This window comes from Neofelis nebulosa, chromosome 6 (assembly GCF_028018385.1).
Source record: "Neofelis nebulosa isolate mNeoNeb1 chromosome 6, mNeoNeb1.pri, whole genome shotgun sequence".
In the NCBI taxonomy this organism is placed as follows: Eukaryota; Metazoa; Chordata; class Mammalia; order Carnivora; family Felidae; genus Neofelis; species Neofelis nebulosa.
Genome location: NC_080787.1, coordinates 86,116,910 through 86,129,065, shown reverse-complemented (window position 1 = coordinate 86,129,065; position 12,156 = coordinate 86,116,910).

The following is a 12,156-nucleotide window of genomic DNA, read 5'->3' as shown; positions in this document are numbered from 1 at the left end:
TCTCAGCTCTCTCTCTCTCTCTCTCTCTCAAAAATAAATACATGTTTAAAAAAGAAAATTTAAGAAAAAGAGAAGTTTAATTATTAAAATACAAACTTTCGTTTTACTTCCTTTATGTATACTAACTATATACCTATGATTATCCTTGCTTTTTAAAACAAGATGGTCTCCACTTCCTTGCTCATGCTACAGCTTAGAGCCGTCAAACATGCATACCATGTTCTTCCAAAAACATCGAACACTAAGGTCAATGACTGGTTTCAAAATTCACTGAACGCTTGGTGGCGTTGTCCCACTGCCCTGGTATTTGACACATGACACATATCCTTTTTTGTTAGTGTGACACCATTATCTCCTTCTACATAAAGGTCTGTGTTCCCAACACTTTGATTCTTTTCTCTATTCACTATTCTCTATTTCTCTATTCTCTTCTCTATTCACTGTGTATCCTAGACAGATATCCATATTCAACTTTCTTCAGAAATAACTTAAAGAGATGTTAAATTCTAAATATACATCTCCAAACCATAGACTGTGGCAAGATTTCAATGCATTCATCCAATTGCTTATTGCCTATCTCTACTTAGAAGTTCTGATGCATCTCAAACTCAATGCTTAAAATATACAACATTGTCATCTCCTCAATCTATTCTTCCTCCTCTCTAAGTAAATGGCATTATCACTATAAAGTAGAGTTTTTGTATCTAGTTATTGTCTGACCACAGGCTGATTTCAGCCCTCACTAAATATAGATGTGCTACCTTCTCCTTCCAACAGTCCTGCCAAGTGACAAGGGTTTATGGATGGCTTCTCAAATTGAGATTATGGGAAAATTTTACAAGAGATAAACTAGACAGGGGCAAGAGACAACTTCATTTAATGAAGAGATATAGATTGGCCCACTCCTGCTGGGTGGACATAAATCTGAGAGCTCGATGCTGAGCAAGGGAAGATTTCATCAGGTACCTATGACAAGAGCAGCTAATATAGGTCTAGCCACAAGGTGAACAGTAGCAAATGACGTTTCCATTTCCCAATGGGTTTGACAACTGAAACAAGACTGTTCAAAAAAGATCATTTACCAAGATGTTGTCTATATGGCCCATCACTTCTAGCCTTATCTCTAAGGACTATTTAACATGCTTATCCCTTTTTTTCTCTTCCCTCTCACCTCATTATGACATAAAACCAAAACTGGGCAAAATCTAAACTTTTTTCTATTATCCCTGACATTCCTTCTCTGATATATGAATACAGAGCTGACTATCTACTAGAATTGGAGAAATGGGAAGAACAGGAGGGAGAGATTCAGATAATACCTCAAGAGTTATTTTTTGCCACATTAGCCTTAAGAATCACCTTAACCTCTCTTATCTGTATACAATTCTTGTTTCCTCTTTTTCTCTGCTGAGTGGTTATGATCTACCAACTTCTAGATTCCTCTGTCATCACTAACAATAGCTAGGACCCAGATGGCAGGGTTCATCTTACCCCTGACTCTTAATTTTGCCCCAGTCAATGTCTTAGTCCACATAAGTAGCTAATCCTAGGAAATTTTCTAATTCAAGACACAACTGCAACTAAAAGAAATAATCAAGCCTAAGGAGTGGTCAGGGACAACTCCAAGAGGGGAAGGCCCCATGAAGCCCAGAATTCATTCATGTTCTGTTATTGAAACTGGCAACTCTATAATCAGACCAGAGTTTTTATCTGTGCTAACAGGTTGCCTGACATGCTGCTTCACCCATTCAGACCGTAGAATTGAATAGGTAAAGCCTTTATTGATATAGCATTTGGTAAGTCTAAAAATAGGTAGTATCTTCTATTGCCAGTGTTCACACACAGGAAGTGTTGCATTACCAAAGCTCTTGTGACTTCTTTCTCCACTTAGATTTCTAACTCCAGCATATTTCCTTCACATGGACATGGGCATTACATTCTGACAACAGCTGTCTTTCAATCCCCTCTCACAATAGTCACTTACTGCCACCTTCCTTGTGTTTGAACTCTTTGACATCCTCAAATCTCAAGTGATATGATGATGCATCAGAGTCTCTCTTCTGTTTCTCAGAATCGGTTGGTGGATATATTTTGTTTTTGCTTTTGTTTTTCACATCTCTGTCAGTTTGCCTATACTTGTCAACAAACTCACCCAGAGGTGAATGGACCATCATGGAATATATCAACCAGTTATTTGAAGACACTTCTGTAATGTTATCCATAAGGCAGATGGACCTGGTCTACCTCATCCCCAGGAAGACTTTATAACTCAGTACATTTATTTTCACTGTAACTATGGTTTGTATCTTAGCTAATTCTCTCTCAAAATGATACTCAGCAGAAAGATAATACCTGAGGAAACTACTAGTTACTCTGGGAGAACTTTAAGCCACATTCCAGATTGCCAAGGGCCAGCTCATAGAGGGTATTTATCCATACCCCAGGCAAGGGAAAACAAATGGGAAGCATTTCCTGGTTCTGCTTCACATTCATATAAATTATCTATGCATAACGAAGGGCAGAGGAACTCAACTTTTCTGAACTGTAAAATATACTTGCTGTATGACCTTAGGACTTCAATTCTCCTCCATCATACACTGCTCTCTGCCATGTCTAAGCCACTGAAAACATGCAAATCCAATTCAAGATTAAGAAAATAAAATGGATAGTAAGTGATGTAGTTGAGTTAAGCAATACCACCTCCATCTCTGGTGTGTGCCTCACTGATTATAATAAATTTTCAGGCATCCCTCTTTTCACCAAAGAATATGTAGGGACATACTTGTCTTAAAAAAAATGAGATGGGTAGGGGTGCCTGGGTGGTTCCGTCGTTAAGTGTCTGACTTAAGCTCAGGTTATGATCTCATGGTTCATGGGTTTGGCTCCATGTCAAGCTCTCTCCTGTCAGCTCAGAGTCTGGAGACTGCTTTGGATTCTGTGTGTGTGTGTGTGTGTGTGTGTGTATGTGTGTGTGTCTTCCCCTCCCCTGCTCATACGCTGTCTCTCTCTATCAAAAAATAAACATTTAAATTTTTTTTAATTAGAGAAGAGGGGTGCTTGGGTGGCTCAGTAGGTTAAGCATCTGACTTCAGCTCAGTGCATTTGAGCCCCATATCAGGCTCTGCTCTGGCAACGTGGAGCCTTCTTGGGATTCTCTGTCTCTCCCTCTCTCTCTCTGCCCCTCCCCTACTCGTGCTCTCTTTCTCTCTCTCTCTCAAAATAAAAAAAAATAAACAGTTTTTTAAAAATAGAGGGGAAAAATTAATATTCAGAGATGAGGGCCCCCAAAAGAGGATTAGTGTCAAGTCTAAGATTATCACTTAAAGCCATCAGGGTATATGCCATCTGTAACTAAAGAATCCTTTAAAGGACAGCTCAGGAAATGATGCCAGGATTCACATCCTTCTCTCCACTCTTAGTCTTTGTCTCAGCTCTGATTTCTCCAGTCTTTGTAATTTCACCTTCTTATCTAAAATGTTCCTTTTTCCTTCATATTACTCTTTGTTTGGTGACATGTTTAGAAAGTCTGCCCAGGTTGTGTTTTTTGTATTTGCTATTATCACTTCTTGAATTAGAGCAAATCTGGCTAATGGACAGGAAGCCCCATCTTCTCTCATTGTTCTAAGTGCAACTGCACATTTATCCAAACAAGAGAAGACTCCACAATAGAGAAATATAGTTAAAATGATTCAAATTACTGTGTTCCCTGAATAGATTTGAAAATTGAATCCCTCAGATTAAGTGGTTGGCCCATGATCACAACATAAAAAAAAAAGAAAAACAAAAAAAAAAGAAAAAGAAAAAGGTGTAGTTCATAGATGACACTGACCTAGAGTTTAGAGGATATGCTTGAAATTATGAATAGTGCACAAATCTGTCGTCCACTACTGCCCTGGATGACAAAAACCTCAGTATGGGACCTGAGGTTGAAATAAGAAGATGGAAATAAGTACTGACACATATTAAATCTTGAATTTTAATTAAAACAGATAACTACAGAGATATGATCAGGAAGAAAAAGGATATCATTCTAAGAAGTCTAAGAGCTTGACTAATAAATCAATATTACAGTAAAAGCTAAAATTCTTAAAAAAAAAAAAAAGAAAAAAGACCTAATTTATTTAATAGGGGGAAAAAAGTCTGAAAACAGCGATGCTATCATTAGCGGGGTTTACTTATTTATTTCTTTTAAATATTTATTTATTTTGGGGACAGAGCTCGCAAGCAGGGAAGGGCAGAGAGGGTGGGGGACTGGGGATCTGAAAGGACGACGCACTGACAGCAGAAAGCCTAATGTGGGACTGAAATTCACCAATCAGGAGATCATGACCTGAGTCGCCAAAGTCCAATGCTCAACTGACTGGGCCACCCAGTGGCCCATCAGTGGGGTTTAAGGAGGCAAAAGTTGGTGGTGTGTACCCACTGCTTCACACAGGAGAGAGCCCCTGCAGCCAGGACACAGAATAATCTTATTAACCTGGAAGAGAAACTCTATTACTGAGCAGGGATAGCTCACTAGACCTCTCATCGACTTGGATGAAATAGCTGTCAGAACTTCCCTCCAACCTGTCCTCTAAACCTAAGCTCGTGAACTGATTATCTGAGATCTACTCTACTGCTCTTGATTTCAAAATACCAGTAAAGTAGGTGACTTCATTAGAAGGTGGCCATAATCTAGTTTTTTAAAATTTCTTCAAAAAAACTGTATGATTCACTGGACATGCAGAAAATGGCTTTGTATGTTATATCAACCTTTGGAACTTAATAAACATGTGAGTGCAACCTACTGTGTGGCACTGAAAATATTGTTTTTCTCAATATGACAAGTTGAACACTAAAGATCTCAAACTGTGGCAACTGCTTTGAAAAGCCTCAATGCCTGGCATAATGTAATTTGGGTCACCTTTCTTAGCAAACACGCCAATCTTGGTGCACTCCATTCCTTTTCTTTCCTTTCCTTTCCTTTTCCTTTCCTCTCTTTTCTTTTCTTTTCTTTTCTTTTCTTTTCTTTTCTTTTCTTTTCTTCTTTTCCTTTCCTTTCCTTTCCTTTCCTTTCCTTTCCTTTCCTTTCTTTTTTCTTTACTTTTTTTAATAGAAAAAATTTTTAAGTTTATTTATTTATTTTTGAAAGAGAGAGTGAACAGGGGAGAGGTAAAGAGAGAAAGAGAGAGAGAGAGAGAGAGAGAGAGAGAGAGAGAGAGTCCCAAGCAAGCTCCACACTGTCTTTGTGGAGCCCCACTCGGGGTTGGAAACCACAGACCATGAGGTCATGACCTGAGCTGAAATTAACAGTTGGATGCTTAACCCACTGAGCCACCCAGGTGCCTGGTGCACACCTTTTCAACAACAATGTAGCAGACCTAGACTCAATGGAATTCATTTGAAAAAAAAAATCTACCGAGTTAGTCAGTGATTGAAATTAATGAGTTCTAAAGTAATTAAATAAAATACTGAAAGAAAAAGAAGTAACAGTTAAAGGAAAGATCACATCTGGAGACTTGTATACGATTCTAAAGTTTCGAGTTTCACATTTAAAAGAGAATTCAAGTTATTGTGAAAGTTATTTATAAATATTTGAAGGCTCAGCAATTGCTAAAGAGTTTTGATTTGTTCCATGTGAATCTAAAGGGGCAGAACCAGGAGTCATTATAAAAGTAAAAGGGGAATAGTTTTTACTTGTTTCATTTAAGTGGGCTGTGTTATGGGGGATGAGCTCCCAAGATGTGAGCCAGATTGAAAAGCCTCCTTTGGCGATATTTTAAAGAATTCCTCTATCGAATGAAAGTTGGACTACGTGACTTCTTTTTTTTTTTTTTTTTCAACGTTTTTTATTTATTTTTGGGACAGAGAGAGACAGAGCATGAACGGGGGAGGGGCAGAGAGAGAGGGAGACACAGAATCGGAAACAGGCTCCAGGCTCCGAGCCATCAGCCCAGAGCCTGACGCGGGGCTCGAACTCACAGACCGCGAGATCGTGACCTGGCTGAAGTCGGACGCTTAACCGACTGCGCCACCCAGGCGCCCCAGGACTACGTGACTTCTAAGTGACATTCCAACTTGGACAGTTTGATGCTTAAAGAGCTTAGTGGAAGGTCAGTTAAGGAACCTCCATATTATGATTCCTGGTCCAACCCTCTCTCCATTATGTTCTCTTTTTGCCATCGGTAGTTGTGATTTTTTTTTTTTTTTGAGAATATGGAGAAGATACTCATTTACCTGTTGGCTTGTTAGATATTCCTTTGCATAATCATGTTCTGATTTGAGCCTCATGAAAAAGAAAAGGAAATGAGCACCTTTAATCAGGAGGAAAAAGGAGAACCTTCAATCAACATCAAATTGTTATTGCCCACACAAAAACAATTACTTGCATGCCAGATAAGGAAAATGCCTCCTGAGTATATCTTCTTTTCTTAGTTCTGTGCGGTAGTGTTCCGTGGCTGGTAATTGCATGTTTGGAAACTAACTCACACAAAATATTAGACAGGCCATACTAACTGTTCACTCAAGGATTTTTTTATTAATCTCCCACAAGCAACTCCATTCCCTATATGGCAATTAGGGGATAAGGGGATAATTCATTAATCATACGCTCAGGAGAAAATAGCTTATGCGGTCTGTTTTTGTCTGTATTGGACAAAGCAGCAAATGCAAAAATGTTTATTGTAAAGTACCCTTCCTCGTGAGAATGAAGAAAACAGGACTTAAACGTAACATTTTAATTTCTGTAGAATCTTCTTGTATTTGAAACTTTCTTTATGTTATCATCACTTCATGATACACAAATCTTGAGTTCCCGAATGACAGACTAATAGAGAAGGAACACTAATCATGGAGGCACAGACAATTAAAGAGCAGAAGCCAGGGCCGATTCGAACCAATTAACTGAATCATGCTAGTGCTGCATATGCAACACAATCCAGAGAGTTGAAAGTAGGAATCAAATAACAGAAATGGAGTATGTGATTTGTGCGTTTGTTAACAAATTATATCAGAATAAACCTATGTTTCTTTTTAATAGTCAAGTGTGACATTTAATTTTTAGATTCCAAATGAAGAAAGCATTTGTTAGTCTCTAAAGGTTATATGTATATCTTGCCTTATGATTCAGTATCTTTCCACTATTTTTATGTTTGTCTTAATTTCAATTTCATTGGGTTAATTTATATCATGGTGATGATGACTCTACTTTCTTTACAATTCAACAATAGCACGCATTTATTTAAATACCATAATAAGAATTTCCTAAATTCTTTTTGATTTCGGATTAAAAATACCCAATCATTTCTCAAAGTATCATTTCGGTTAACACTTTTTTAAATGTTTATTTATTTTTGAGAGAGAAAGAGAGACAGAGCGTGAGCAGGGGAGGGCAGAGAAAAAGAGACACAGAATCCGAAGCAGGCAGCAAAGAGCCCAATGCAGGGCTCAAACCCATGAACCGTGAGATCATGACCTAAGCTGAAGTCAGACGCTTAACTGACAGAGCCACCCAGGCGCCCCTTGGTTAACATTTTTATTTTCATGTCCATGCTATCTCTAAAATTGGGAAAAATGCATTACTTGATTTTAACATTCAAAATCTCCATATTAAGTAATTAGTTTTGCTGTTGTTCAGAAGAACACACATACACACAAGAGCTCACTACCAGCGAATAGTAGCATTTCCTAAATGAACAATAAGGAGTCAAGCTTCAGGTCTGCTATGAAATTTATAAAATAGGATTTATAATTGTTTTCTCTACACTCTTTGAGATAATCCAAACACTGTTCCTTGGACTGTCTTGTCCTTCTTTTCACATCCCACTTCCAGCTTTGGGAAACGGAAGCCACCTACTTTCAGAGTATTTAGTCTCAAGGTTGCTCCTAATTACACGTGTAAACTTCCAGCTTCGCAGCCACGGCCCCAGCCTCCACTCCTACACCACTGCAGGCCAGCATGGACTGTTGCTGGACACAGTTTTGAGCTTTATTCCTCCTGTCCCCAACTGCAGCCCTCCCCTGCCACCCACTTCCAGTGTTGGAGACCACCAAAGGCATGTGCAATCTTGTCAATGTTTGGGTGTGGACCAGTGAGGAACACGATTGAAATGATACATGTGATGATGAATTGCACACTTGATCCTGCAGGTTTCAAGGATCTATTGAAAGTTTTAAAGCAGGTGAGTTAATGATAAAAGCGGTATTTCAGAAGGATAAATTCTCAGTGGAGTACAGCAGGGATTGCATATGGAGGTGAGAGTGTATATAGGCAGAGATACTAGCATACAAATAGCCAGCACTGTGTGGAAAAGATATAGAAGGATTATGTCCTCTGCTCTGAAGTAGCTTATAATCTCACTTGGAAGGCAGAACTAAGGCATGTGAAATCATTTCTTCTCTTCTCCGGAATTACCTGGCCACTGTCATCATGAAACAGTGGTTCATTTCACCACGTAACAAAAATGAGAACAATATGCACATAGGTTAATATTCTGAAGTATATGGATAAGACTAAGCCACGTCAATGTTAAGTCAGTAAATGTAAAACACCAAGGAAAGTTGCCTTACTGAAGTCTGAATCTTTATCATCGATACCAAATATAATGCAAAATAAATGAAAACAAAGAAGAAAAGACAGTAAAGCCTTAGAAAAATACCGAAGCTCCATTATGGAATAGTAGCCCTTTTACAAACCCAGGCATTTGTCCGGTGATTTCCTTCTGCATGTATCTGTTTAGGAGAAAGAAATGGGAAGCAGTTAGAGTTTAAGGTTACAAAAACAAGGCAAGGGGCAGACACATAGAAGTGCCCATGTTGGATGGTGCTTCTGTTGACAATGTTGTTGTCAGAATGTAAAGGGATAACAGAGAAAATCAGCATGAGAACAGCAGTCTTGTCCACAATGCCTTTCTAGAAGAATAGCCTAGGTCTGTGAATAAATGCGCTTTGTGTTTCTGGCTCAGCTCTGCCTTGTCTGCTACCTAATTCAGCCCACATTTTACCTGCTGGCTGCCACCTTTTATACACAGGCGAGGACTATTCCTTGGCAATGCTCAGCTATGTAGCATTACCTCAGGCACCATTACAGTGTCAGTTTAGCTGGTTAGAACAAAATGTTCAATAATCTAAAGGCACAGAGGGGTGGTTTAATCAGGCCATTTGGCTTTGTACAGGAAACCTCTCCCCTGCAAGGCCTGGGGCTGTCCTTCACACTCCCATCCCTCAGGGACAGTGCAGTTATGCTGACACTGTCTGGAGAACCTACTGTGACAAGAGGGTCATTTTAGGGATGTCATCCTGTGGGAAGCCCACATTATTTTCCCACTAGTCAAGTTGTTTGGAGGTTGGTTTGTCTTTGTGTATAATGCTTAGCCGTAGCCCGTGTCCTTCAATTTGAACAGCTACTTGAATAATCTATTAGAACATACCTGCTTCAGATGTAGAGGACATTGAAAACCTCTGTAGCAGGTATATAATCACACGAGGCCCTGAACTGGTTGGGATCCAGTATTTGTAGGAAAGGTCAAAAGGTGACATCCTCTTTTTTTTTTTTTTTTTTTAATGTTCATTTATTTTTGAGAGAGATATATAGAGCACGTGCAGGGAGGAGCAGAGAGAGAGGGAGACACAGAATCTGAAGCAGGCTCCAGACTCTGAGCTGTTAGCACAAAGCCCAATGCAGGGCTGGAACTCAAGAACCATGGGATCATGGCCTGAGCTGGAGTCGGACACTTAACCGACTGAGTCACCCAGGTGCCCCAAAAGGTAATATTCTTAGTGGCACTCTACAGGTGGCCAAAAAGCTTATACGAGTGTTGCCCTATTTCTCAGTGTCCTTTAGAATAAAAAAGGTTTGCTGCTAACACCCTTTATAGACCCTTAGTTAGGTTTAAAACTTGGTATTATATTGACATCTCACCCTGACTTTTACACCATCACATGCAGGGACAGGCACACTGGATTGCGTCTTCTTGTCTAGTCTGAAGTATTCACAGTAGGCACCAATGTTCTTTGCTGCCATGGAGGCATGTGGAATAACTATTTTTCTATAAGTAGTCAATGAGAAATTTCAATTGTTTATGTGGCATATTTATATACTATATTTTGTAAGAGATTATTTTATAAACATATTAATCATTTGGATAACTAATTATAAAATTAGAAGCTCATAGAATTATACCTATTTTATTGAAGAAAAACAGAGGTTCCGGTATATTTGAACTTAACTACGATGGCAAGCGAAGGCAGGCAGATAAGAGTCTGCTATTTTAAACCAGATTTCATTGAATAAACACCACCTAATCTTAGAACAAAGCTACTAATGCTAGTGGATAAAAATGTAAAATATATAGAGATAAATTGGGCTATGAATTATTATTCTTTTTTTTTAATCACAGAACATTGAATATAGACTATCTAGCACATTGTAATACTTTAATATGGAAGACCATAGAGCCTACAAATACTGAAATACATATAACAACTATTTTTTAAATGCAGAGTTGAGGGGCACCTGGGTGGCTCAGTTGGTTGAGCATCCAACTTTAGCTTAGTTCATCTTGGTTAACTCTCAAGGTTTCTGAGTTTCAGCCCTGCATGGGCTCACTGCTGTCAGCGCAGAGCCCGCTTCAGAGCGTCTCTCTCTCTCCCTATCTTTTTGCCCCTCCTCCACTCCTCTCTCTCTCTCTCTCTCTCAAATAAATAAAACATCAAAAAAATAATAAATGCACAGTTGAGTTGAAAAATATGTTAATGAAATCAACGGGGGCCAAAACTGCAATAAGAGTCTGGGGGAGGTGGAAAAAGGATTGTTAATGTCAGTAACCTAGAATTAGAGTTGTTATCACAGAAGCAGACAAAGGAGTGAGGCCTTGGGCAAGCAGCATAAATTAGATCTAAGATCCACAAAAATGCTAAAGGTAACTAAGAGTTACTTCTGCAGAAAGTTGTGGAGTAGGGAAGGGAAAAAGAAGATGGCCTGCAGCAGAAGGAAATTTGTCTCTCTTGGATTTGTCCTGCTATCATTCAGACCTACCCTCAGACCTGCTCTCATTCAGGACTTTATTGGTGAAATACCTTTGTGGTTAGACTAAGGATAGCAAGAGAGAAAACTTTGGAGAAGTTCTGAATTTGTTTCTGTCCCATGTCAAAATTCATTTATTCATCAACTCTCAACTTCTATTATTACACTTTTCAGGTTCAGGTTTATGAAATAAGAAAATGCATGAAAATCTACCTTGAGCAAGTCAACAGAAACAGTCACCATGTTATCATGTAACTTTAGTTTAACAGAACATTCGTGTAGAGACTTTAAAATAAGACCTGTCAGGGATGCCCACTCTCACCGCTGTTGTTTAACATAGTGCTGGAAGTTCTAGCATCAGCAATCAGACAACAAAAGGAAATCAAAGGCATCAAAATTGGCAAAGATGAAGTCAAGCTTTCGCTTTTTGCAGATGACATGATATTATACATGGAAAATCCGATAGACTCCACCAAAAGTCTGCTAGAACTGATACATGAATTCAGCAAAGTTGCAGGATACAAAATCAATGTACAGAAATCAGTTGCATTCTTATACACTAACAATGAAGCAACAGAAAGACAAATAAAGAAACTGATCCCATTCACAATTGCACCAAGAAGCATAAAATACCTAGGAATAAATCTAACCAAAGATGTAAAAGATCTGTATACTGAAAACTATAGAAAGCTTATGCAGGTAATTGAAGAAGATATAAAGAAATGGAAAGACATTCCCTGCTCATGGATTGGAAGAATAAATATTGTCAAAATGTCAATACTACCCAAAGCTATCTACACATTCAATGCAATCCCAATCAAAATTGCACCAGCATTCTTCTCGAAACTAGAACAAGCAATCCTAAAATTCATATGGAACCACAAAAGGCCCCGAATAGCCAAAGTAATTTTGAAGAAGAAGACCAAAGCAGGAGGCATCACAATCCCAGACTTTAGCCTCTACTACAAAGCTGTCATCATCAAGACAGCATGGTATTGGCATAAAAACAGACACATAGACCAATGGAATAGAATAGAAACCCCAGAACTAGACCCACAAACGTATGGCCAACTCATCTTTGACAAAGCAGGAAAGAACATCCAATGGAAAAAAGACAGTCTCTTTAACAAATGGTGCTGGGAGAACTGGACAGC